Source organism: Manis javanica, chromosome 12 (assembly GCF_040802235.1).
Source record: "Manis javanica isolate MJ-LG chromosome 12, MJ_LKY, whole genome shotgun sequence".
Lineage (NCBI taxonomy): Eukaryota > Metazoa > Chordata > Mammalia > Pholidota > Manidae > Manis > Manis javanica.
The window spans coordinates 83,051,645-83,079,199 of record NC_133167.1 but is presented as its reverse complement, the minus strand read 5'-3'; the positions used below and the strand labels follow the sequence as shown (position 1 = coordinate 83,079,199).

Genomic DNA, 27,555 nt, shown 5'->3' with positions numbered 1-27,555 from the left:
CTCTCCTGTGGGCCTCTGCGAGCATCCCACTGTGGACTGCTCTGGAAAGCAGTATGCCAGGGTAGGGGGCCTAGGGGAGCAATTTCCCTAGGCTGTTTCTAGGCCTGGCCCACCAAAGTCAGCCTGCAGGTCTTTGTGGCTTCATCTCAGCCAAGCACATCACCATGGCTCTGACACAAGCCGGGAAGCTCCTGGCACAGACACGCCCCAGAGATATTGAGAGTTCGGTTCTAGACCACTGCAATAAAGCCAACACCCCAATAAAGTGAGTCCACTGAGTCTTCTGGTCTCCCAGTGCACATAATAGTTACATTTACCCTATACAGTAGTCCATTATGTGTGCAATAGCAGTATGTCTAAAATAAAAACAGTGTACATACCTTAATTTAAACATACCTTATTGTTAAACAATGATAACCATCCTCTGAGCTTCTAAAGAGTCCTAATCACTAACCAAAGACACTGTAAATATAAGAATGAAAATGTTTGAGATATTACTAGAATTGCCAAAATATGATACAGAAACATGAAGTGAGCAACTGCTGTTGGAAAAATGGTGCTGCCGCCAGCTGGGGGCAGTTCTGGAAGGTCTTACTGCTCTTGCTCAGTGCCAAGCTGCCACAAACCATCGATTGGTAAAAAAAACTCAGTACCTGCAAAGTGCAATAAAGTGCAATAAAACGAGGTGTGTCTGTATCTCCTTAGCATACAACTGAAGTCAGGAATACTATAAAGGCTATGAACCATGGCCTGGCTCGCCGTAGGGGTGCTCTAGCCAAGGATGGGTGCCCATGGGACCTGCCTCTCCCGAGGTTGTCCAGGATGGAGGGTGAGAGTCAGCAGGCAAGGGCCCGTCTCTGGGAAGCGGAGGGCTGGATTCCAGGTGGGACTCACTTGGGTGATCCCTACTCTCACACCAAAAGGCAGGAGTTTTTACATCACAGCCAACTCTTTCCATGGAATCAAAATCAGATGGGTCACGAGAATTCCAGAGGCGCAAATTATGTCCTAAATAAACATAAAGCAGACCTGTCCTTACTCCAGTATGGCAGGGGGGTGTGATACGCTTCCTTAATTACAGAGATTCCTAAAAATAGCAAAACTTGCCATTAGCCAATAAAGGTACTTCATTCAGTGGGCAGATGTAAGTGTTAAGAGGCAGCAAAGAGATCCTGGCAGAGAGGGTGGGGGTGATGGGGAACAGACTCTAAATTTTTGGCAACTGATTCTAATCATAGAAAAGTGTTCCAGACAATACAGGTAAAGGAGAGAAGAAGGGAAAGGCAGGGCGCAGGTTCTGGAAGGTCTTATGTGAGAACCGAGTGATGCTGAGTTATAATTCTGTGGCCGGCAACACCCAGGGCTAAGGGGACACGGGGAAAACCTACCCTCCCTTCTGGTAAAATTCCCCAAGGTCTTATAGTTAAGCAAGGAGACAGATTAACTTTTAAGGTCAACCTCTTGACCTAGGAGACCAAAATAAGTCAACTTTGCCATTCTTTGGGGCCTGTAACGTTATACACCCCATTCTGAGATCTAAGGCAAGTCAGTGGGAAGTGTAATGACATACTGGGATAAATTCTAGCTAACAAACAGGAGGGCACATGGTCATTCATTAAGTATCTACCGTGACCCAGGGCCTCTCCAAGTCAGATCTTGTGCTCTTTGATGCGAATTTAGGCAAACAAGTGCCCTTGAGGAGACAGATCAGAGAAAGAGAACAGAACTGCTGACCTCACGGCTTTCCCAGCAGCAGGCCAGTTTATGTTCACTCATACTGGATGCAAACAAAGGTCCACAGGGCAGTATTTGTGTGCACAAGCAAGAATCTGGTCGGAGCGTGATTTGGGCCGAGAAGGGAGAACACTGAGGTAGGCGAGGCTGATCCATCTTGGGTGAACCAGCAAGTCTACACACACATGCATTTCTTGGCAGAAGAGAGAGTTGTCATCAGATACAGCATGTCCCAGGAGCACAAGATGGCACGCACCTGGGCGGGCAGGGATCCGTGTTACAGGCTCGGCTCATTGCTGGAGGACGGCGGGCCATATCACACAAGGTGTTATTGACTGTCTGCTGGGTCTGGGTGTGCAAGCACACTGCTATGGCTTCCTGGCGCCCTGCTGGTTGCAAAGAGAAAACAATGTAAATGATTTAGAATGACTTACTGCAGGGAAAAAGAGAACAGGCTCTTGGGCTTCTGGTTCTGAAGCCACTTCCCCTTTCACCACAACGCATGGCTGTAGGCTGCCTTCTGGGCACAAATGGGAGAAAACAACTGCTCCCATTTTTCCAAAGGCTCCCAGTCTCTAATATTCTCTCAGTCTCCTTTTAAACTCAGCCCCTCTCTTTTTTCTCCCCCAAATACATTCATCTCAAAACTTTAAGAGCACCCCCAGCTCCTTATCTACCTTCAGACGTATCTGCATTCCAAATGGACTCAAATAAAAAGTTCCCTCAAACGAAGCATCAAAATGTTCCTTCCAAACACAGACAGCTGTTTCCTGAAAAGGAGTTTTCACATCAGCTACTAAAGAATAATATTTTCTACATATCATTGCATATGTGCTAACTCTGATGTACAAGCCTTATGAAAATTTTCATGGCACTCTGAGCTCCCACTCACTGTTCCTGTGATTGGTGATACTGTATTGCCAGACAAACAACAGAAATACCTCCCAGCGGGCAAGTGGTTTGATGGTATGAAGTGCCTTCAAATACATTAGCTGAGCCCACAATACCCCGTGAGGTCAAAAGAATGGTATCATTATCTTCATTTTATTAATTTCATCATCAGAAAACTAAGGTTTAGAGAGAAATTAAGACAACACAAAGTGGTAGGTGCAAAACTAAAAATCAGATTTCCTGCCTTCTAATTCAAGGGTCTCTCTTTTGTACACGAGGGATTCCAAAATGTAATACAGCTAGCTGGTTTCTCAAATCAGCAGCTGCTCCTTGTTCAAATAGGAACTTTCAGGGGCACATTTTTCCTCTGAGGCCAGACAGGCCCGTCTGACCCCAAAGCCTATGTCTCAACTACTATTCTTTGTCAGCTGAGACAAAAGGAAATCAGAACTGAACAAAATATAAATCAAACTTTCGATGAAAAAAAAAAAAAGAAATAAAAAGCGCAATGCTATTTGAAATATGCAAATATATTTGGTTTCATGCAAGAATGTGTGTTCCCTTATGTTATAAGATTGTGGTTCTTTTTCCAAATGCCATGTTTCAATTCAATCATTTTACAGTGTTTTACAGAATGCGGTATGGGCCAAAAGTGTGTATAAAATACGTATTTGTGATGTTCAGTTCTTTCCACTAAAGCTTCCCCTGCGTTCTTCAGCTATAAACTCACATTTCTGGCCATGGCAGGATGCCCCATCTTAAGCCTCCATGCATCTCCCATGAACTTTTTAAAAAATATAAACACTGGCTAACCTGAGATACAAGGAGACAAATGCTATAGTTTAACAACTAGTTCTCATTTGCAAATGTCCAACTTCCTTAGTGACTTTACTGGGACATAGATGTTTATCTTCTGGCAGGTTTCATTTCTTTTTAATCTGAGAAAAATCCAGCTATGTTTCATATATATTTTAATTTGTAATCAAAATTCTTTAGAAAATATCCACAGAGACTATGTTGGGATGTTTTCTGGAGATTGTGCACGTGGGTCTTAAAGCACCATAGTTATCTCATTTCAACCATATGGGTGAAATTTTGTAACACTCATGAAAAATGTTGCTGGCTTAAAGCAAGTCTATGCAAAAGAACGTAAAAGGTAAATAGATTTCTTAGCATACTTATTGAGGTAGAACATATTTTCCAAGGATGGCCACAGAGATCCCTCCCACCCCGCCTTCTGCATCTACAGCATGACTTGGACACCCCTTCATGTCAAGAGGCATCATCAAACCTTTATCTTCAAAGTAAAAGTAAAAATTATAAAAATAAGTTTTCTTTATTTTACACTTAACAAAATTTGGATAGTAATTGCAAGAATGCATTCAGAAGATGTAAATCAAGTGCTGAGATTTCAATAAAATTTTTATAATAAATTCCTTGGTAGCATAAGCAACATTATCCACTTCACATTTGACTTCCATAAAGTCGTAATGAGAGGATCATTTTGGTGTTTGGGGATTTTTTTGGCAAAAAACATATGCAAAGCCTTCATCAAGAAATGAATTAATGATTCAAGGGTAAAACCATGGACTCGGAGAGGGAAAGCAGAGCCAATAAATGAGCTAATATATCCCCTTCTATTGACTTCAGGTTAGTTTGAGTGGGGTTTCTTGCAAACAAGTCTTGACTAGATCAACATGCCAATAACATAACACACATACACCGGGTAAGAAATACCCAGAACAATGAAGAAAATATGTAAGTCAGAAGCTTTAAGTGCCACCCAGCACTTAGTATATCAAGTTGTAAAATAAATATGGAAAAATGATTTGAATAAGAAAATTATGTTGACTTAATAACCAAATAACCCTGGGCCTTAGAAATGGATGCAATATGCTCTTTTTTAGTACCAACAGAACATTAACAAAAATTGATCCTATTTTAGTTATAAAGAAAAATGCACTAAGTTCCAAAAGCCAGAAATTATGCAGGTAACAGTCTCTAACCATAATACAGTCCAAGTTTAAATTAACAACAAACAATTAACCCCCCAACACCCAATCACTAGAATTTTTTAAAAGCCGTTTCTTATATAACTCCTAGGTCAAAAAGAATGAATAGATGTCACATCATTCATGGCAAGGAAAAAAGAGAAGAAAGTGACTAACAGCAACTTGAGGCTAGATGGACACCTCTGGATAATAAAGTGTCATGAAATGGATAACTTCTTTCCAACAACATCTAAATTATGGAATTTACTTAAAAATCAAGACCTTGACTATAACCATAAGTTATAGTCAAGTCGGGGGGAGGCTTGAAAGGATGGGTAAAATCCAGTCAAGGTGCTCCCCCCAGCCCTCTGGCTCCCAAGAGGGAAAAATAAGAACACATCATTTAGGAACCATTAGAACATTAGAAAAAGTTCTTTCAAATTTTTAAACAGATGATATCTCTGATGTCAACCATTTAAGATGATTGAAGGGAGTGGAAAACTCCATTCTTCTTACAAAACTACTATAACCCTGATGAGAAAAATCTATAAAAGGAAAAAAATAGATCTGCTTCACATAGTGTTGCCCTGTGATGCTCTAGTGCAGAAACCTACAGCCATACTGAAAAAAATAGCTAATGTACAGGCTTCTCTCTGCTGATTAGCCAGTGTGATAGAGTGAGCACTGGATCAGCTCCCAGGAAACGGAACAGAGGGGAAAAATAAAATGCTATGGGCCCAGCCAAGTGCAGAAGGACAGTACCATTTTTGGTGTCAACTGCAAGTTTTACAGCTGTCCAAATAGGTGAGTTCTTTTTAGGAACCGGTTAAGGAGACAGCTGGTAAAGATTAAGGATTGTTGAAAGACACTTGGCCTTATGAAGGGCATCAGAAACATCACTAGAGCCCAAGAGGAAGTGACCAATTATATCAAGAGTACCTGGAAGAAAGTACAGCTAGAGGCCTGTCATGATTTGCAGGGTTCGAAGAGAACAAAACAGAGATTGTTAATGTACCATGTCGGGAACAGCCTCCATAGACAGTGTGCTAAAATGAGCCCACAGTGAGCCAGTTCCGAGTTCACGTGTTTTCCTGTTTGCGGGAAAGCATTTTTGTACTCCACAGAGCTAAACAGAGGGCACCCACACACAGCAATACATTCAGGTCTGCGTGTGTGCAAAACCCTCCAGTAAGTGCTAGCACACTGCAGTCAGCACCGTAAAAAAGAACACAGGATGACCTCAACCGCCTGTCGGTTCACCCACCAAATCCCTGCTGTAAGCTCTCATCAGATCTTTAACCATTGTCATTTGTAAGTCTTTTGCCATTTATAGTCACTGTTTTATTACTCCTACACTAGTAAAGAACTAGATTTCAGCAGAACAGGTATTGGTTACATAAGATTAAGTAAGCTGAAGAAGATGATTTTGTGGCTTTTTGTTTCAAATGCTGTTGATAAAGTGTTTTAAGCTTTTTTTCTTAAGCTGACAACAGTTTAGTAAATGACTGCCTTTATAAGCAGAATTAAAACTTTATTTTTCTCTCTACCTGATCCCTCCAGAATTTAAAAACTCTCAGGAACTATTTTTATATTTCAAGGCAGTATATTTATTTGCACAAGTTCAATAAGAATCTGCTTTCCTTGTAAGAGAACCAATTAAAATCACTGGTTATATTACCAAGGCTTTGACTGGAATGTCATACCTGAGAGACATGTGTGTAAACTCAGATATAAACAGACAGCTTTAAGGAACTAAGATTGACTTTATAAAGCCAACAAAGCCCCTTAAAAAAACTGGCCTGGTACCTTGCTTACAGAGTTCCCAGCAGCTTTACCAGGTGAGTAAAGAAGGTCACTTCCTGGCAGGTGCAGGAACCTCAAGAGAGGAATTCATCCAAATCTACAGGTACTGCAAGCACAACCTGATGGCAAGTCTGGCTTGGCTTTCTAGCCTCAAGAAGCCCTTAAAAGTCCAATCTGAAATTCCTTACAAAAAGTTCCAGCAAACCATATTTAAAAGAGCCCATGTAATCAATTGCTCTTCTTGCTGCACTTATGCAAATAATCAAGCCAACTGTTATTTTCTTAATCTAACTACTTCTAATAAAAATAAGGGTGATTTTAGAGAAAAGTATTGTTTCAATAATGCAGTCTTATCTATACTAAATCCTAATACTAGTCATTGAAATGTAAACTCGATCCAGAATTCCAGTCCCCCATAACAGCCTGGCTAATGCCCCTACTGGGCCTCTTAATAACAGTTTGTGGTTTACTCTTAGTTGCCCCTTGTGTCCTCAGTTTCCTCCAACAGCGGCTAACCCAGATGACCCGGGTTGCCACCAACCAGACGTTACTTCACCGTTACGCACCTCCTCCCACTGAACCCCCTTCTTCAGCCTAATACCAGCCTCAAACCCACATGATGCCCCTTGTCAGCCGGAAGTAGCCAGATTGAGTCGTCGCCCATTATGACCAAAAGGCTGGAATGTTAGGATGGAGAAAGGAAAAACAAGGACATGCAAACAGAACAGAGAGATGCCATAAGGGGAGAACAGACCAGACCCAAAAGTCCGTGCCGTATATGGAAAGGGGACAGCTCTCCCTCAATTCCATCCAGATCAATTCCATCCAGATGTGCCAACTAAGAGGAGGCCGGATGTCAGCCTCCTCTCTCTTGGAAAGAAAAAAGTTTCTACTTGACTATTATGTCACCTTTAGCCAATCATACCTCTCAACACCCCTTAGGATAGCTTGCACACTCCTCCCCCTCCTAATCCCTTATAAGCGCCCCACCTCCCTAACCGTGTGTGACTTCTCTGGCCTCTGACAATAAGGCCACAGAACCTCACCCGGGGGTATTTAAATAAATTACCTGGCCCTTTGTTGCCTCTCTTTGCCTGCTTATTCCAGCTAGAATTTATCTTACACCTGGCACACAGGTTTGCATGCACACACCAGACAGGAACACATCACCCTGCTCTCAAATCCATCCTATCCTTTTCTGTCTCCCCATTTCAGGGGGAGCCACGTCTTCACCTCATCTCCACCACTGTGCTTTGGATTGCATTCCCTTCCATCTTCTTGGGAAGGGGGCTGATCACCCCGCCTTTCACTTTCATTCCAGAACTTTCTCACGGCCTTTCAAATTTACCCAAGACTCTCTGTGATCAAACATGACACACACACACAGCACCTACCTCAACCCACAGGGCCTCTGGCTGCCATCCTCTCTTTGTCTTCTTGATCATAAAGTTTGCCACAAACCAGTAATCCATTCTATTCATTTCCATTTTGTCACTTGTCCCTCTTCCCTCCATCCTTTCCCACCTGGCTTCCGTGTCCATGGCGCCCCTGAACCACCACCCCCCGCGCTGAGCCCCCCACACACTCGAGTTCTCACCTCCAGCCCTGTGTCCATCACGTGGCTAACTGCGCTCGCCACCACGCCACTCCCTCCCAGCTTTCCTCCTGTCTTGCTGACTCTTACTTTCATTGACTGCAGCTCAGCATCCTCCACTCAACTGGCAAATGCTGACTGTCCTCAAAGCTCATTCTTAGGCCCTCCGGACAGGTATTCTCTCCCTGAAGATGCCTGTCCGGGCCCCGAGCTTCACTGCTGTCCATGCACAGTGTATACACTGACCTCACAATTCCTTCTGCCTGGCCAGACCTCCTGTAAGCTCTCATCATCTCAGAAAACAACTCCGGGACTCAGACTTAGCCTCCACTCTGGCTGCCCACCCCACAGACAGGTGTCCACCTTTATGCACTGCTCAGGGACACTGCTGCTGCCCGTCTCCGCCACCCCACCGCCCCAGCCCAGGCTCTCACCGGGACTAGGCAATGGCTTCCTACCTGGCCTCCCTTACATCCATTCTATCCCTTCTAATCCATTTTTTACAATACGGCTGGATTAAGCTTTTTGAAATAAATAAAAATTTGATCATGTGACTCCCACTTGAATGGCTTCCCCTTGATCTTGGGATAAGAACAGAAATCAATACAGCCAGCAAGGCCTTAACTGCCTGGCCCCTACCTTCCTCTCTAGCATCATCTCACATGAAACCCGGGCTTCCATGAACTCCAGCTGTGCCTGCCTTCTGCAGTTCCTGGAAGGTACCAGACACCCTCCTGCCACCTGGGGCCTTTGCACAAGCTCTTTTTTCTGCTGGAAATTCTCTTTGTGCCACCCTTTCCAATGCCTCTTTTGCTTAATTAATTCCTCATCTTTCAGATTTAAGTATAATTGTTTCTAGAGAAGCTTTTCCTTACTTCCTTAATTAGGCCAAGTTCCTCCTCTTCTCTGCCTTCATAGCCCCACATGCTTCCTTTTTTTTTTTATAAGTTTTATTTTGGTATCATTAATCTACAATTACATGAAGGACATTATGTTTACTAGGCTCCCCCTTCACCAAGTCCCCCCCACATACCCATTCACAGTCACTGTCCATCAACATAGTATGATGCTGTAAAATCACTACTTGTCTTCTCTGTGTTGCACAGCCCTCCCCGTGCCCCCACCACACTATACATGTTAATCGTAATGCCCCCTTTCTTTTTCCCTGCCCTTATCCCTCCCTTCCCACCCATCCTCCCCAGTCCCTTTCCCTTTGGTAACTGTTAGTCCATTCTTGGGTTCTGTGCTTCTGCTGCTGTTTTGTTCCTTCAGTTGTCTTTTGTTCTTATACTCCACATAGGTGTGAAATCATTTGGTACTTGTTTTTCTCTGCCTGGCTTATTTCACTGAGCATAATACCCTCTAGCTCCATCTATGTTGTTGCAAATGGTAGGATCTGTTTTTTTCTTATAGCTGAGTAATATTCCATTGTGTATAGGTACCACATCTTCTTTATCCATTCATCTACTGATGGACATTTAGGTTGCTTCCATTTCTTGGCTATTGTAAATAGTGCAGTGATAAACATAGGGGTGCATCTGTCTTTTTCAAACTGGAGTGCTGCATTCTTGGGGTAAATTCCTAGAAGTGGAATTCCTGGGTCAAATGGTATTTCTATTTTGAGGAACCTCCATACTGCTTTCCACAATGGTTGAACTACTTTACATTCCCACCAGCAGTGTAGGAGGGTTCCCCTTTCTCCACAACCTCACCAACATTTGTTGTTGTTTGTCTTTTGGATGGTAGCCATCCTTACTGGTGTGAGATGATATCTCATTGTGGTTTTAATTTGCATTTCCCTGATAATTAGTGATGTGGAGTATGTTTTCATGTGTCTGTTGGCCATGTGAATTTCTTCTTTAGAGAACTGTCTATTCAGCTCCTCTGCCCATTTTTTAATTGGATTATTTGCTTTTTGTTTGTTGAGGTGTGTGAGCTCTTTATATATTTTGGATGTCAACCCTTTATCGGATCTGTCATTTTTGAATATATTCTCCCATACTGTAGGATACCTTTTTGCTCTAGTGATGGTGTCCTTTGCTGTACAGAAGCCTTTCAGCTTGATATAGTCCCATTTGTTAATTTTTGCATTTGTTTCCCTTGCCCGGGGAGATATGCTTTCAAGAAGAGGTCACCCACATGTTTCCTTTTTAGCTGCTACAACCGGCTGTAATTTTACATACGTGAATGTGGTTATGTGATTAATGCATTTCCCCGCTAGATGATTTGAGTTCCAAAGGCAAGAACTACTGAGTCACTATATCCTAGCCCAGTGCCTGAAAGAAACATGCAATAAATTATTTCAGAATGCTGTATTTGAATGAGACACTAGAGAGTTCTTGCTACTTCCAGGGCCAAGGCAAGGCTAGCATTATCCACATTATTTACTATTGTTGGTGAAGTTCTAGACAATCCAATAAGATATAAAACTTAAATGAGATAAATAAGTATTGGAAAAGGAAAGATGACATCATCATTAATTCCAGATGATTATTTACCTAGAGAATTCATAAGAATTCTTGGACACTTTAAGGGGTTCAGCATGCATTAAGTTTAAGATGCACTGAGTCTAGTTCAATCTGACTAAAGAAATTTAGTCATAAAGAATCACCCCACTAACATTTACTACATACCATGTGTCAGGCACTGTGACTAAACATTCTAACATCACCTTGTTTAATTATTATTTTCAGTCCTTTCATTAATATTAATGAGATAGGTGTGGCCCTTCTCATTCTACAAAAAGAAACCTTGACAAACTTAAATTCCTTGCCCAAAAAGAGTGGAAGAGACAGGGGTCCAAGGGGTCAAAGTCCATGCATGTATTACTAGCTTGTGTTGTTAGAACATGAAGAGGTGGAAAAGAAAGGTCATTGATGCAACAGGTAACATAAAATGCAAAAGAAAAACTTTGATAAGGCATGTTCATGACATCGCAGATTATAAAACCTTACCAGAAGCTATTAAAAAAGTGAGCCTATCTTCCAGGGTGTACGTGTACCAACTCACACACACACAGTGCTCCATACATATGGACATATGTTCTGGAAGCAGGACACTGAATATGTCTAGATTCTTCATGCTTTGGAGATTAAGAAAGGATTCTCTGTCGCACTCCAGTATGAAAGCTGACTTAGGAAAGGTTCTTAAGTGTCCATGCCAACAACAAATGGATTTATTTTTATTTCCCGTATGGCTGTGAGGACAAATCGGAAAATAAAAGTATGAAGACTATCAGGATGTGACCAAAAGTTTTATCTTTCCAGAAATCTGTAATTTGCATGTATTATCTTTCTACCAGAAACAGGAATAACCGCACGTCTGTGAATGTTCCATTTTCCCGTGGTTTACAGTCACTGCGCTTTCCCCCACTGTAATCCAGATTCAGAGTTAAAAACTGACGTTTATAAGCACAAGTAAGTGGACTTGCAGAAGCCGACTCTCCAAAACCACATGGAAATGGATCAGACAGGCAAGTGTCACCGCCTGTAAGTAGTACAGCCAAGCACCAAGAGCTCTGCCTCATCACGACAAGGACCGTGTCTCACTCATTTCATAACCCAACACAGAGCACAGAAGCCAGGGCAGAGCCGTGGCATCTAGCACAAAATAGACACCCAGTCCCTTACCTTTATAGATTCTGGTTTCATGTCTGAGCTTTTGAGGTTTATGGAATTCACTTATTTATTTAGAAAGAAATTTTAAGCTTGAACCCAAGAAATTAAAAACAGCATTTTTTGCCAAGTTGGGAAGCCTACCGTATGCACTTAAGAGTTCAACCAACCCTCTCAAAAGGAGAATTAAATGGTTTGTTTGTTGTCTATTTTGGACTGTGGGGTAGCTCCTAAACCTTGGTTTCCCAATTGTAAAGTTTGGGACAGTGGGTGTCCAAGGTTGATTTAAAACATATTATTCTAGGATTGTATGACACAATACACCCGTATAAGGCTAAACTGCTGTTTAACCAGTTGTTTGTGTTTAAAGATTACCAGGTTTAGCTAAAATTTGAGTTAAAATTTGTAAAATGTGTTCCAGATATACAACCAGATGCCGGAAAACAGATGGCACCTTCACATGAAGCTTCTGACCCAAATTTCACTTCATTACAAGGCAATTTGTCCTCTCCCAGCTGGCCAAAAGGTGCGCAGTGCCAGTGAGGATAAAGTCAATTAGTGAAGTTTCACATGACTTGTAGGCTTGAAGTGGATTCAAAGGTCATTTTACCTTTCTAGGCAGATACCCAGGAGAAACGGAAACACATCCGTGAGAAAATGTGTACATTAATGCCCACAGAAGTGTTATTCATAATACCCAAGACATGTAAATAATCCATATTTCTAACTGATAAACAGATAATAAAATGTAGTCTATCCCTACAGTAGAACAGTATGTGAGCCATAAGAAGAACTGAAGTGATTCAGGCAATCAGAGGGGTGAACTGCTACTGAAGACGTTATAGTAAGTGAAAGAAGGCAGTTCCCACGGACCACACATCTGTGATTCCATTTACACGTAACGCAGAAGGCAGATGAGCAGTTGCCAGGGGCTGCCACTGGCTAGGAAAACGGGCTTAGAAGGGACACGGGGAGTGACCGCGCACGATGCAGGGTTCTCTTGGGGGTAAGTAAAGTGTTCTGAAATTGACTGCAGTGATGGTAGCACAACTTTGTGAATATACTAAAAACCACCCAACTGTACACCTTAAATGCATAAATTGTACAGTATGTGAGTTAAATCATAATAAAGCTGTTAACAACAATAAAAATAGAAAATCATTCCAGTCGGTTCCAGCCATCCTGGAGGTGGAATCTAGGCCTATCTTGCTGAGTGCTGGGCACACGACAGCGGAGTCCAGCATCCTGGCATCAGCCTTCGGAGATGCCATCTGACACAGTCAGCTGAATGGGGTCCCCCGCCGTGTGTCATTGGGCAGTACAACTGGTCTGTAGAGAGCTAAGGACCCAACGTGCCATCTGCTTTCCCAAATGCAGGGGGCCTTTCTAGGGAGGAAAAGGTCTGAACTCAAGGATGGCCGGGACCCAGATGAACTAGTGATCCTCTCGATGCAGTGATTGAAAACTGGAGACTGATAAAGTTCGTGTGGGTTGTACAAGAAATGCCAGGGCTCACTTCTGCTCTCACAATAGAAGACAAAGCTCCAGTCCTTGGGGGAAACTGCGGCAACGCTGGGCTCAGAAACGGCAGAGGGCTGATATTTTGTAGGAATGCCATGGAAAGTTCCAGTCATCTGTAACTGTAACTGAATAGGGGACCGTTTTCGCATCTCAACAACTACCTCTACTCATCAGCAAAGTAGAAATGAGCTCCCAGATTGCCAAGGGCATGCCAGTATTAAGGTTCCCAAGGTATAACAAAAGAGGAATCGAGTCCCAAATACTTACCTCAGAGGGAGCAGTTTCAGGCAGCCACAGACAGGAGGCAGTGTGAAAGTGACAGATGATGGGCCCTGGAGGTAAGAGACGCAGCAGACCTCCAGGGTACAAGTGAACCAGGAGAGCTGAATTCCTAGCTAGCTGAGAAGGGTTTCTAAGAACCAAGGAGAAGCAAGAGAGGAAGAGAGAATCTGGAGACGGCAAGGTCTTCTTTTCCCAGATGCCACCTGTAGAACTCCATAGGACAGGCAGTGGCTTAGCTGCGGCCGGTGGGCAAAGTGTACACTGCTTTATCTGGGTTTTTGGCAGGGCAGGCTGGCAAAGCTAGAGAACAGTGTGTAGGGTGTTTAGAGGTTGAATAAGGCAGGAGAGGAGAAAGACAGACACCATTACGTCACGGGACTGGATGGGAAGGGTCGAGAATTTACTTGGGTCTGGGGAAGAAAGGGTAGGGGTTCAGGCACAGCGACCAGGCCTGAGCTCCTACTAACACATCCGCGACCACCTGGGGGAGTGGAGCATGCCTGTAACTGCCTTAGAAGGCCCCGTTTCCTCCGTGGGCAGGACTGAGGTCAGAGCATGTCTAGCCCAGGTTTCTCCGTGACAGCTCAAGTCAAGGGGTAAGGGGTCAGGGGCTCTGGGTTCCTGAAGAGACAAACGAGTCTCCTTCATGTGAGCAGAAGATGTAGCTTTCCTATTGATTATTTCTAACTTTTTACTGCCAGCAGACATCCCTGGAGAAGGCCCGTCTGGACTCCTGCCCCCTGCTTGCCCACTCCCTTCGGGACCCTGGGATGCCTGAGTCAGCTGGAGCCAACCTCCACCTCATGCGGCCACCTGACTGCACTGCTCTTCCAGCCCTAGCAAGGCCACCGGCTCTGCGTGTTCCTCACACGCACACGCACATCTCAGCATGTGTGTTCTGCCCTGGTTTCTGGCCCAGTGTACAGAGATGACCTAAATGTTCTGAGGATGACTTCTGAGTGAGAGCAGACCAGAGACGGTAAATCCCGGGCGGCCCCAATCTGTAGCACTGGTTTATGCACAAGACTGCCTTGACCTCAATTCTGCATTTTCCTTTTTATTCCATATTCATCAGCTGCTCTCTCCCCACCTGGCTTATGCAGGTGCTCAGGCCAAAGGAACCTAACTTTGTGCTCAGGGTATAGTCCCGCTCTCCTTTATCTTCCTAGAATATAGAATCATAATGCAAAATGAAAGAAAAGGCATAGTTTGCAGCTATTCGAATGACTTAACCCCCTTTAGCGTCTTGCCAATGTGCATGTTTGGCTCAAGCTCAGCTAGTCATCTCTCCAACCAGTAGCCACACAAGACACAGCTGCCCCATTTGCAAGGGTCAAATACCTCCCAAACACGTTGCCGTGCAAGGCCTGGCCCACACGTGGTGCTGCAGGCTGACCAGGGGTCCGGAATGAATCTGCGGGGAGCCAGGGAGCCACAGAAAGGAGTGACAAGCCTTCAATGAAGCAAAAAATTACCTTCATTCTGAGAGGATTCAATACATTTTTGAATGCTGCACTGTTATTGATGCTCTGTTATATAATTAACAGATTTTCAAATCTTAGTAGAAGCAGAAGAATTTTTTCACTCTACATATAACAAACTTTTGTGTCTGTTTCAGAATTCAAATCTATGCATGACATCATTGAAAGGTTTTCTTTAAGATTTGGTCATAAATAAAACATTATGGAGAGATTATTTCTATCCTGATGTCTCCTATAATATGGAGATTTTCACCAACATTTATTCAAAAAAATCATCATTGAGCTTGTCTTTTGTTAATAGGCAGAGTTTTATTATTAAACAGTCTCAATATTTGGGAGCAGAACTGCAGGATAACAAATGCTTTCTGCAGAGTAGATGAGGTATCAATAATCTTCTATTTAATATATAAATACTCTAAACTTCCTAATCTGATGGAAAACATCAAGGGTATTGCACAATCTGGCTGAATAAATCACTTATTTCTCATCCTGAAATACTGTCCACTAAGTCAGAGGTCATCCACCTATGGCCTATGGGTCAAATCTGACCCACCTGTTTCTGTACAGACTACCAGCTAAGAACGATTTTTATAGTTGTCAATGATTAAGGGGAAAAAGGCAAAAGAAGGATAATATCCTGTGTCATATGAAAATTACATAAAATTCCATTTAAGCATTCACAAAGGATTTAGTGAAGATAGCCAGGTCACCTGTTCACCTGTTGTTTATGGCTATATTTTTGCTATATGGCAGAGCTGAATGTTTGCAACAGAGACTGGCCTGCAAAGCCTAAAATATTTACTATCTAGCCCTTTACAGAGTGTGTTTATTGATTTCTACACTTAATTTAAAAAATAGATTTGGCTCAGACACACATACTGAATACACTCTGAAGCAACAGTTGCATCATGAGATCTCAAGGGACAGGCAAGAGGTTCAGTGACAGAGTGAGTCCGGAACCCTTGAGTTGAGTGACGTTCACCAGGTTTATTTACCACAAACTTACCCTCAGACGCTGCTATGTGAATACGTACTAGAAACACCTACAAGGGGAATATGATGGGCATCATTTCATAAATTTAAGTGAACACAGACCTCTATTCACAGGATACTGTTGCACTAAATAACTTCAGAAAATACTGCTAAGATGTCTGCTTAAGGTACAGCTCCAAAACTTAATGTTTAAAATCTCAGAAAGATGGGTAGTAAGGGCCTCTCAGTCATCCAACTTTCTCCAGACAAGACTTCAGTACGGTTGTCTGCAATAGCATATTCCCACTGGCAGAATGAAGCACCACTGCTATATCTGAGCCCAGTAAAGAAATACCAATAAACCCCCCAAATTTTGTTTACTGTGTTGAACGCTGTCAGTGGGGAGCTCTATTCCCTGATCCTCATATTCCGCGAGCAGGCTTGCTCAGCCTCCCCTCCCAGGATGGAGGAGCGCTGGAGTGATTTCTGCAGTTCCTCTTTTCTTTCCTACTGCTTTCCATGGCAGAACTGGAAAGGGGGAGGCTGATTAAATTTGAGATGACACATCCTTACCATGTAATAACATGAGGTCATTTACAAGGAGGAGGCAGTTCTACAAGCTGATAAGGAATTGTCTCCTCTTAGAGATGGTTAAATCAAACAAGGATGGGGTAGTTCATATACTATGGACTTTCATCTAAGTATATAAAAAAGGATATATATATGCATACACAATATATATATGAGATATAGTATATATCTATTTATAGCATATATGTCTATATATGATGATTTATGTATAACTTCTCTTTTCTGGAAGCAATTGCAAGTGCCAGGGACCGGAGTGGGTAAAGAGGGAGGCTTATACTTTTTGTTCTGTAGCTTTTTAAAATATTTAAATGTTTGAATTTTCTGCCCATGTACATATTGTACTTTTGATGGTGATTCATTCTTTTCCTCCTTCCTTCTTAGTAATAAAAACTTAAAATTTGGGATTATTTTTTAATGGGAAGCAGATTTTTTTTCCATTCAAATTGAACTCCTGTGTCTAGTAATTCAGAATCCTGAGAGGAGGAGGAGTAAATCAGAAGGCTCGCCTCGACTCCCAATAGGGTAAACAATGGTCAGACACCATGCTTTCCTATGCATCCTAGATTTTTCAGGCTGTCCTCTTAAGATGTCGGTGCTGTCCAGATCAGCCATGAATAGTTTGGGGGGAGAAAAAGCCAGGGCAACTAAAAAAAATGTATAGTCACTCAGTTCTGAATCTTGTTTTACTCTTGTTTTCTCCCCACAGTAATTTTTTAAAAAGGAACAGAAAAGAGCACAGTTGTACAAAAACATTAGAAGAACCACCTCTGAGCAAAACACAGCCAGAGAAACAGAGCATGTTAGCCACATCTTTGCACACAGTAGAACTTAAGGACAGCAATTTGCTAAGGTGAGAGCTTAGACATGAGATGATGAAAGAGCAGAATAACAGTACAGAGCTGAGGAAACCAATGTGAAATATAACAGCATTGTTACAGATCTAACAGGTGATTCAGGACCAGGGACAAACAGAAGAAACATGGCTTATGATCAAGCTGGTGATCAAGAGGAAAGACTTGGAAGTGTGTGCAGTGCTGAGAGAAGGAGAAAGAGAAGCTTTTAAAGCATTTAGAGGGGTGGAGGGAGGCATGGTCAGCCAAGAAAACCTATGCAGGTGACAGAATTGTCCTGTGTCCTGATTGGGGCTTGGACATCTTTTCAAACTCACCACTTTAAATAGACACAGTTCTCCGCATGCAAATCATACCTCTCTAAAATTGATTATTTTAAGTGCAGTTTTTAGAGACAAAATGAGAGAGAACCTAAAGAGTCCAATATTGAAGGTAACTAACTGGATTCTTCAAGTAGAGGTTCAAAAACAGAACAGAAAAAATGTTCAGAAATGAAACCTGTAAAAATGTACCAAACATACAGTTGGAAAGGCAAACTGTCTTCCAGGGAAAAGGGGCAAAAAGTGATTCTTCACATAGAAACCTGGAGTTGGAGGCAGAATACGGCCCTACAAAAATGCCTGCCCTGACCACTAGGTGACATTCCATGGCCAAGTGGATTGTGCAGGATGTGATGAAGGTCACAGACCTCAGGACAGGGAGGTCACCCGGGGCCCAATCTAATCACACGAGTCCTTAGAAACAGAGAAATTTGTTTGCCTGGAGTCAGAAAGATGCAGAAACAGGAGGAAAGAGAGATGAGAAGCTCGAGGCACTCCAACTGCTGCTGCTGCTGAGAGAGGAGAGGTGCCGGGGCCCAGAGCAGGGACAGCAGCTCGGCCGCACCGGCAAGGAGACGGAGATTTCAGTTCCACGGTGACTGGGACTGACTCCCACCAGCCATCCACCCGCACCTGCAAGCGGATCCGGCCCCAGGGCAGGCAGGAGCGGACACTTAAAATGAAGGCCAGAACTATAAGTAATGATTGTACATTTAAATGAATTAAACGGTCCTATTAAAGTATAATGACCTTAACCTAATTTGAAAACCTATATAAGATACAAATGAAATGACTTCAGAAATGTAAAAAGTATAAAGATAACAAAATGAGATAAGAAAGGCACAAGACAGGTGTGAATATTAGGAAAGAATAGCCAGCATTAGACAAAATTATCATTATTTGAGGATGACTTTATGACTATGAAACATAGTAAAATTAATTGAAACTTTTTGGAAAAATATAAAGTTCACTAAAATAGTCCCTATGTGTCCTGTTGTTACCAGATCCCCCAGAATTCAGCTAACTTTCTATTAGCTGTAGGCACTGTGCTAAGAATATCACTTGTACTACTTGATATAATTTTCACAACCTTATTGAACAAGTAATGTTATTCTCCTGATTTTACAGATGAGCAAACAAAGGCATAAAAAAATGTAAGAAAACTGACAAGATTCTGTGAGCTTGCAAATGAAATCATTATATGGAATGTGCAGGGCTGATATGATTAAAACTACAATCTATGGAGGGGATTCTAACCCCAAAGATCTGAATTAATGGAGAGAACAACACATGTCTCTGAATGCAAAGACTCAAAATTATAAAGATGTGTCTTCTCCCTTAATTTATATTTAATTAATAAATTTTATGCAATTTTTAATTTATATAATGCAGTTCCAATCCAACTCTTAGGCAATTTTTTGGGAGGTTGGAAATAGACAAGACAACCCTAAAGTTTTATGCATAGTTAGGTGAGCACAGTCAAGAACTTTTTACATAGCACTTTAGTAGCCTGATGGAAGAAAGCACTAAAAAATCACAGAGATTCAAACAGTGAGGTACTGGCAATGAGTAGTCAGTTTACACAATGATGGTATTTTAAAATCCAAGTGAGTAGTTCAAATTATTCAATAGATTGTGCTAGGACAATTGGTTAACCATTTGGAAGAAAATTAAGTTAGACTGACACTACACATGACACGTCAAAGTAAACTCTCCATGGATTAAAGCCAAGTGTAAAACATGAAAACATAAAAAGTACTAGAAAACAGCATTTTTTCAAAAAGGTAATTTCCCCATGTTCCTGAAAGTGTGGAAAAGAGGGTGGGCTGGGTCGCTGCTATTTATAGGCGAATCAGCACTGACTTTGTAAAAAGGAAATTGGAAGTAGAAATTATATGCCTTCAGTGTACCTGTCCTCTGGCCCAGAAACTTCATCCCAGTAAATGTGTCCTGAGGAGATAACTAGTTGCAATATGAGAGCTGCTACAGTTTTATCATAGTGTATAATGAGAAACAAGCTGCAGGAATTTCTAAAATGTAACTGTGATTACATCATTTGCTAGAATTCTTAAGTGGTTTGTACCCACTACCTCCAGATGAAGTCCAATTTCCTCAGTGAACTGTGGAAGACCTCCAAAACTTGCTTACTTTCCCAGCTGCACCCATGCTGTCTTTACTACCTTCCTACCCTGCAGGCCCCTATCCACACTCAGCACCTCAACATCTTGGCATATCCCACAAGGGTCAGTTGGCCTGCATGCAACCCCAAATGCCTGGTATGTTATTCTTGTAACACCTACATACATCTTAGGACTTCAGTTCATGTACCACCTCTCCCAGGAAGCCATACTTGACCCTGAACCTCCCAGTACCGTAATATAATCACTAACTTCTCTGTCTACTTTATTAGACTAGCCTAAGGAGGGGTGAGACTTGAATTCAGATCAGAGCTCTTCCTAGAACCACACGCCACAGAACCACCATCCACCACTCAGGAGCTCTGCAGCCACTGGGCAATCCCCTCACCTCCCTGCATTCTGGCTTCCTCTCCCCAAAAATGCATCCTCACGGGGTCATTGTGAAAATTAAAGGGAAGACAGTGTGACACAGAAGAAGTTGTTACCGTCGTTGTGAGAAAAACGGATGCCTGAAATACAACCTAATTCGATTTTAGCAAATACGACTTCTACAAATGGAGAAGCCAAAATAGCAATGAAGAAATTGTACAAAATGTTCTAAATTCTGTCCTGTTTCCTTGGTTTTCACATAGGGAAAAAACAGGAGAGGGGGGAAACACGGCAGCCTGAAGTCTTGCGAATCTCATAGAAGCCAGGAAGGCTCCGGGGGAGGACTTCGAGACGACTAACTGTATCAGATGTCAACACATTTCACAGCTGAAACCTCAGAGGGTCAAAACTGCAGTTGCCTTGGCTTAGCTTTATAAGGTATAGGTTTAATTTTTTCCTAAGTAAAGAAAAAAGAAGCTCTTGAACATCTGCTCCCTATGTAAATTCAGAGCTCAGCTCACAGTAAACCACGAAGGCAGATATTTTGATCTCCCCTGGGCAGGCTTGGCAGGCTTTCCTGGAGGGATCCGGAACACAGCTAAGTTCATCTTCTCCTTCAGTGTGTCAACAAGCAAGCATCCCCAAACCACAAAAGACAGTGGCAATAAAAGGATGAACTGGAAGCTGAGATATGTTGTGGTTTTGTTTGTAAATTGAGGGAATGAATAGTCAGAAGTGATGGGACGAAACTATAAACTTCACACTAGACAGCCAGGAACAGGCCAAAAAAACGCCAGTAGTGTGAATTATAAAGGAAAACTGCACCAAGACCACAGGGAAAACGTGTGGAAGATGGAGAGGAGGTGGCCCCTCAGGCACGAACAGGTGCCACAAGTTCAGCCTTCCAGGCCACAGTGCTTCTGCAGCAAAGCACATATTAGCTTTGCTCAGTGAACAAGGCAAAGTTAGGTGGGGTCTGAAGCCACTGTAGCTTACGTTCTATCATCCTTTTCCAATTCAATAAAATGAACACTATTTTCATACCCTAGGGACTATCTGATCCAGTGGTTCCCAAATTTGGATGCATCCCTCCAAATCACCTGAGGTTCTTGCTAAAAATGCTGGTGACAAACTCATAGAGGTGGAAAATAAAATAGATGTTACTGGGGCTGGGGGTGGGGTGGGGTGGAGAAGTTCATCTTTAATGGGGACAGAGTTTATGTTAGGGAAGATGAAAAATTTCTGGAGATGGATAGTGAAAGGAAAGGAGCGACACATAGCAGCAATTCACCGGAGAGTTCCGCTTTATTAGGGAAAGGTGCTGGGTTATATAGGAGGGGGCATGAATTGATTGAGGTGTCACTTCTACGGGGCTGGTGGCTGTTGGCTAGGTGCTGGGATTGGGAGGGGGGCGAGAGGTGATTGGGCTTCAGGTGGCGCCGGCGGGAACTGAGGACCCCGAAGAGAAGCCGGAAGTTTGCCATCTTACTGGTGGGGACCCTTCATTCTCCCCTTTCTCCTCTATGGGTTTGTGGACGTTGCTTTCTCTCTGGCTGCTTCCTGCTGAACAGGGGCAGAGAAGGGAGTGAGGGCTTGAGGATTGGGAGGAAAGGGTTGATAGGACTCCCCGCAGTAAGGACGAGTAGATGTGGACTTCTTCAGGTTTGGAAATCAATGAAGGTTCCCTGTAACCATAGGTTGGCCAAGAGGATATGGGTGTCAGGAGCCAGGCGTCTGCGGCTATTGTTTCCAGGAACAGTTTCCAGTGGAGAGAGGGGTCCATCTCAGCGTGTGGTGAGGAGGTCACGTGAGGGTGAGGGATCTTCTGTGGCCAGAAGCTGGTAGTTCCTGAGTAAAAGCTGGTTGAAAGCTTGATTAGAGATTTTTCCGACTTGGGATTTGATGAACTTTATTATACAGGGTAAGAAGAGACAGGCGAGAAGAATGATTATTATGGGGCCTGCAATGGGCCAGAGCCAGGTGAGGAGGGGGTTTGTTAGTGTTGACGAGAATGGGTTGGAATTGGAAGCAGAGTGGAGACTGGAGGCAAGGTCGGTGAGTTTGGTAATGTCAGTTTCTACAATGCCAGATTCGTTGATGTAATAGCAGCACTCTTCCCAGAGGAAGACGCAGGTGCCGCCCTTCTCGGCTGTAAGCAGATCTAGGGCCCGCCGGTTTTGAAGGGTGACTTTAGCTAGCGAAGTGACCTGTCTTTGGAGAGAGGCTAGAGAATCGGCAGTGGATGTCAGGGCTCCCTCAAGTTTGGCGTTGAGATCTCTAACTGCCTATAGAGAGTGACCCAAGGCTTCTCCCGAAAACCCTGCCCCAATGGCTGAGGTGATCAAAGAGCTACTGACCATGATGGGAAGGAAAGCAGCTCTTTTTGTGCGCGAGGGCAAGGGAGGTTGGAGCTCAAGAAATTCTGCCATGCTGTAAAGTGTTAACTGTGGGATTAGGGTGATGAGAATGCAGGGTGTATCGGAGTTGAGAGGCAGTGAGTTGAAAAGACTGCTATTACACTAAAAGAAGTGTCCCGGTTGCGTAAAAGTCTTAGAGCCGGAGGTAGGGGTGTAGATAGAGAGGCAGTGAAGTGTGCTGGAAGGGGGTGGAGTTGGGCTTACACAGTGGTGGATGGTGAGATTATCTGCGTATTCTGGTTCCCATAGGGGTATGTCTGCCAGAGGGCAGAGGGGTTGTCTTTCTGCATGGAAGGAGTAGTTGGAAATATTAAGGGGCACGGCGGCCAGCAGTGGGCGCTGTAGTGATGCGCACAAGAAACAATTGGCTGTGTTAAGGGTGTGGTTGAGAAAGATGGTGGTGTCCTGAATGAGCTGTAATGAAGAGTAGGAGAAATGGGAAGAGGGGTGGGGATAAGAAGATGAAGAGGCACTATCAAGAGTTTGGATAATGACTTTTTCGGAATGTCTGCTATCTGATGCAACTTGAGAGATCTGGGAATGAGAGGGAACATACTTTCGAGAGATATGAAGGGTACTGTGGGGGGTCGAGGACCCCCCGTAGTAAACTGAGGCTGTGACTCTGGCAGCCCATGGAGAGTCCCAGGGATCTGGGATTGATAAGGAGAATGAGCCATTGGGATATTTCATGAAACGGTTGGAGGAGTAATACTGTGGGTACTGGAAGTTACCTATGTAGTGAATGGCGCAAGACTAGTAGGGACATCTCCCGTAGGTGTCTGGCCATCGCCTGCAATAGGCTTGTTTTTGGTCATAGAGGAAGCAGAGGTAGGGAGAATAAGGGTAGCTGCTAGTGAACACTTCAGTGGAGGGAGGAAAGTGGAGGTATAAAGGCTCAGAGCAGCTTTTCAGAGGGCAGTCTGGTGTGGCAATGAGGGCAGTAACTTTTGTTTGATGCTGTGCGTAAGTCTCTCTGACTTTGAATCGCCATACAAAGGAGGCTGGGGTGGTGGGGAAGACAATAGGAATGAGGAAAAAAAGGCGAGAGAGCAGTAAAGGAGGAAAAAGTCATGATTCGGGTATGGATGGCAAAGGGGGTGAACGGGATTTTGGAGGAAAGAGGACAGTAAGGTCAGGAGTCTGGAGGGAGGGAGAGTCTGTAAACTTTTGTAGGTTAAGAGATCTTTTAGGTGATGTGGGGACAGAATGGTAAGGGGCGCCCTGAATGTCAGTTTATGAGCTTCTTCCTGCAAGAGCTGTCTAGCGGCTAATGCTCGTAGGCAGGGGGCTCATCCCCGAACTGTGGGGTCTAATTGCTTGGAGAGATAAGCTACTGGGGCAAAGCATATTGGCCTAGGACTCCTAGAGCTTGACTGGACCTCTCATGAATGTATAATGAGAAGGGTTTCGACAAATCAGGAAGATGGAGAGCTGGGGCTTCTACAAGGGCTTGACGGAGCTTAATGAAGGAGTGTCGGGGTGAGGAGGATAATGGTTTTTTAGGGGGGCTCTTGCTGAGGTTGTATAGGGGTCTTGCCAACAGGGTGCAGGGAGAAGTTAGGGATCTACGTTCTAAAATATCTAGCTAGGCTTAGAAAGGGCCTAGAAAGGAAAGGATTTCTGACTTGGTTTTGGGAATGGGCAGGTCAGAGAGGAGCCATTTTCTTTCTAAGGTAATGGACTTTCTTTGTTGAGATAGAAGGAATCTGAGGTAAGTGATAGGAGGGGAAGAGATTTGAGCTTTGACGGGGGATACTCGGTAACTTCTGGAAGCTAGAAGGTTAAGTAGGGAGGCAGTGTCAAGTTGAGACTGTTCCCACGAGAGACTGCAGAGTAGAAGATTGTCTATGTATTATAAGGTGGACTTGGAGTGATCATGATGAAACTGTTTGAGGTCCTGAGCTAGGACCTGTCTAAAAATATGGGGACTATCTCGGAAGCTTTGTGGCAAAACTGACCAAGTGAGTTGTTTAGAATGTCTTGTGTATGGGTCAGTCCAGGTGAAGATGAAAAAATCTTGGGAGCAGGGGTCTAGAGGGATAGAAAAATGGGTCTTTGAGATCTAGGACTGAGAAGTGGGATGCTGAGGCTGTATGGATTTGGAACTAAGGGATGGATAGGGACAATGGCTATGTTGATGAGGCGAAGGTCTTGGACAAGGCGGCAAGATCCGTTGGTTTTTTTAACAGCTAATATGGGGGTATGTCTTTGAGATCTAGGACTGAGAAGTGGGATGCTGAGGCTGTATGGATTTGGAACTAAGGGATGGATAGGGACAATGGCTATGTTGATGAGGCGAAGGTCTTGGACAAGGCGGAAAGATCCATTGGTTTTTTTAACAGCTAATATGGGGGTATTAAATGGGGAGTGAGTGGGTCTGCTTGAATGATGGGTTGGAGGCCTATGAGGGCTGAAGTGGTTAGGGGGTATTGGGCCTGACAGATATACTGAGAGGGGTCACATAATTTGATAGAGGCAGGGGGACATAGGGCCACGGAGGGGCTTGTAATGTCCCAAACTTTGGGATTTACAGGGTGTATGAGGGCAGAACCGGAGCTTTCATTGGGTAGAGGGGGGTCGTCGGCTATGAGGGCCATCAGAAAGGGAGTACTGGGGGCTGTGGGAGTGGATATAGTTATGGAAACGTGGAGGAGGGAAAGGATGTCTCGTCCTAGTAAAGGGATGGGGACACTGGGGCATAACCAGGAAGGAGTGGGAGAAAGGTATGGGATTGTCTTGGATTGTGCATAAAAGGGTGGGTGGGGGGTTTAATAGGAAAATCTGTTTACCTCCTACTCTGACTATAGGAGTAATGGCTGGCGTGGTAGGGCCCCGGTATTCTCACAAGACTGAGAAGGTGACTCCTGTATCTAGGAGGAAATGGGGTGACTGTCTACTGTTAAAGTAACCCTGGGCTCCTGTTTGGTGATGGAAATGGTCGGGCGAGAAGCCCCCGGGCCCCATCAATCTTCTTCTGCCAGCCCCACTACGGTGGGCTTAGGATGGGGGTTGTTCGTCCAGCCTCCCCTTCGGGTGGTTGGGCAATCAGATCCCCAGTGGCCCTTTTTGTGGCATCTGGGGCATGGGGTGGTAGGAGATCTGGGGGAGGGGCACGCCCTTGACCAATGTCCCTCTTTTCTGCACTTGAAACAAGCTCTTGGGGGGGCTTGTTTGTAGAGGGGCGCCCAGGTTGTGGTTTTATCAGCTGGGCCAACATCTGGAAATTGGCCTGATCAGCCTTTTGTTTACGGCATTCTTTCTCCTCCTCCCACTTATGGAAGACTTTAAAGGCCACTGTTAGGATCTCAGTCTGTGGGGTAGCGGGGCCCTGTTCTAACTTTTTGAGTTTAGCTTTAATGTCGGGGTAGCCTTGAGCTAGGAAGTATGTCATAAGGACATGTCTTCCTTCAGTTGTTTCTGGGTTCAGGCTGGTATACTGTAATAGGGCTTGAGTGAGTCTGTCTAAGAACTCGGAGGGGATTTCATCTCTCTTTTGAATTATGTCTTGGAGCTTTTGAAAATTGACTACTTTACAGCTGCCCTTTTTCAGACCTGCTATTAAGCAGGAGGCAAAAATATCTCAAGAGCGGAGACTCATGGCGGTGTTATAATTTCAGTGTGGGTCTTGTTCGGGGACAGCAGTGGGGCCAGGGGGATAAGTGGGGTCAGTCCTGTGGGTTTCAGTAGCCTGCATTTGGGCGAAGTCCTAAACTCGTCTACGCTCTTCAGGGAGGAGAGTATTGGCCAGGAGCATGAAAATGTCATGATGTGTGAGGCTGTAAGACTGGAGGGTCTATTGAAACTCCCTGATGTATGTCATGGGATCAGTGGAAAAGGAACTTAGGCGTTTCTCTAGTTGGGCTAAATCTCTTAAGGAGAAAGGGATGTGAACGCGCACGCTGCCTTCGGATCCTGCTACCTCCCGGAGGGGGGCGATAATTTTGGGAGGCTCTCGGGACTGAGTCTGAGGGGGACTGAAGGGTTCTGGCTCAGTCTGTGGGGGAGTGACGCGGTCTAGCCGTGCCTAGTCGAGCAGGTCCTGAAGTGCAGAAGGGGGGCAAAGAAAATAAAGGAAGATAGAATCGGACCCACATGTCGCCAGCTAGCAGCCCAGCTGCTTGCCTCTGCTGCTTTAGTTGGGCTTGAACTCATGACTCTGAGGTTAAGAGTCCCATGCTCTACTGAGCTACAGCAGGGCTCCAGTTAATTGCTTATGGAGTGCGTTGTTTTCTATTCCTGCCACATCGGCAAGTGGGGGAAGGGCATAGCTAGAAGCAGGGGCGGTGTTTCTACACATCTTCAAGGTCTCCCTATTTTCAGAGTGAGGAGTCTTGGCAAGATATGTTTTTGTGGACAGATAACTTCTAAGGACTGCACCGGTTGTTCTCTAGCTTGTGCTTTCCCATGCTGCGTTCAGACATGGGGGGAGGTGCTTTCCCATTCTCCCTACAAACATGTGAGAAGACAAAGGCGGTCCCTAACAGGGGAGAAACAGGTGATGAGGGCAAAGATGGAGGAGGCTCTTGGGACCTAGTTAAAGGGGGGCTGAAAGGCTCAGGCTTAATCTGCAGGGAATGAAGGTGGAGGAGGTGAGATGGGGGAGGAGATGGTTGGGGAGGAAGGGAGAAGGGCTGTTGTAGGAGAAGAAGGGGAAGGGAGTGAACAGGAGGCTTCTGCGGGGGCGGCGGCTTGCAGGCTAGGAGAACTTGGGAGGGGGCGGGGAGAGGAGGAGGCGGAAAGCTTCCATATAGGGAATCTCCTTCCATTTTTTCAGGCGCTGGCAGTAGTTAAAAAGATCGCGAGTGATGTTAGGATCAAGAGTTCCCCCTGCAGGCCATTGGTTTTTATTGTCTAGGGGGTATGTCGGCCAGTCTTGGGAGCAATATTTACGGAGAAGTTTTGGTTTTATATCAGGCATTAGGGAGAGGGTAGCCAGATGCTTAAGCAGGCATTCAAGAGGTGAACTTTCAGGGAGGGATGAGGAGG

At 44.2% G+C, this 27,555-nt stretch overlaps 1 protein-coding gene across 1 annotated transcript in view; it reads right to left on the bottom strand.

Annotated features, from left to right (window-relative positions):
• The window catches only part of LOC140845168 (ADAMTS-like protein 3), a 119,458-nt gene that overhangs the window by 66,309 nt on the left and 25,594 nt on the right, over positions 1-27,555 (bottom strand). Inside the window, exons 2-3 of the transcript XR_012123905.1 lie at positions 1,735-2,123; positions 397-462 (exon numbers count right to left, since the gene is read on the bottom strand). The gene's annotated coding sequence lies outside the window, so the exon portion shown is untranslated. The remainder of the gene's footprint in view (positions 1-396; positions 463-1,734; positions 2,124-27,555) is intronic.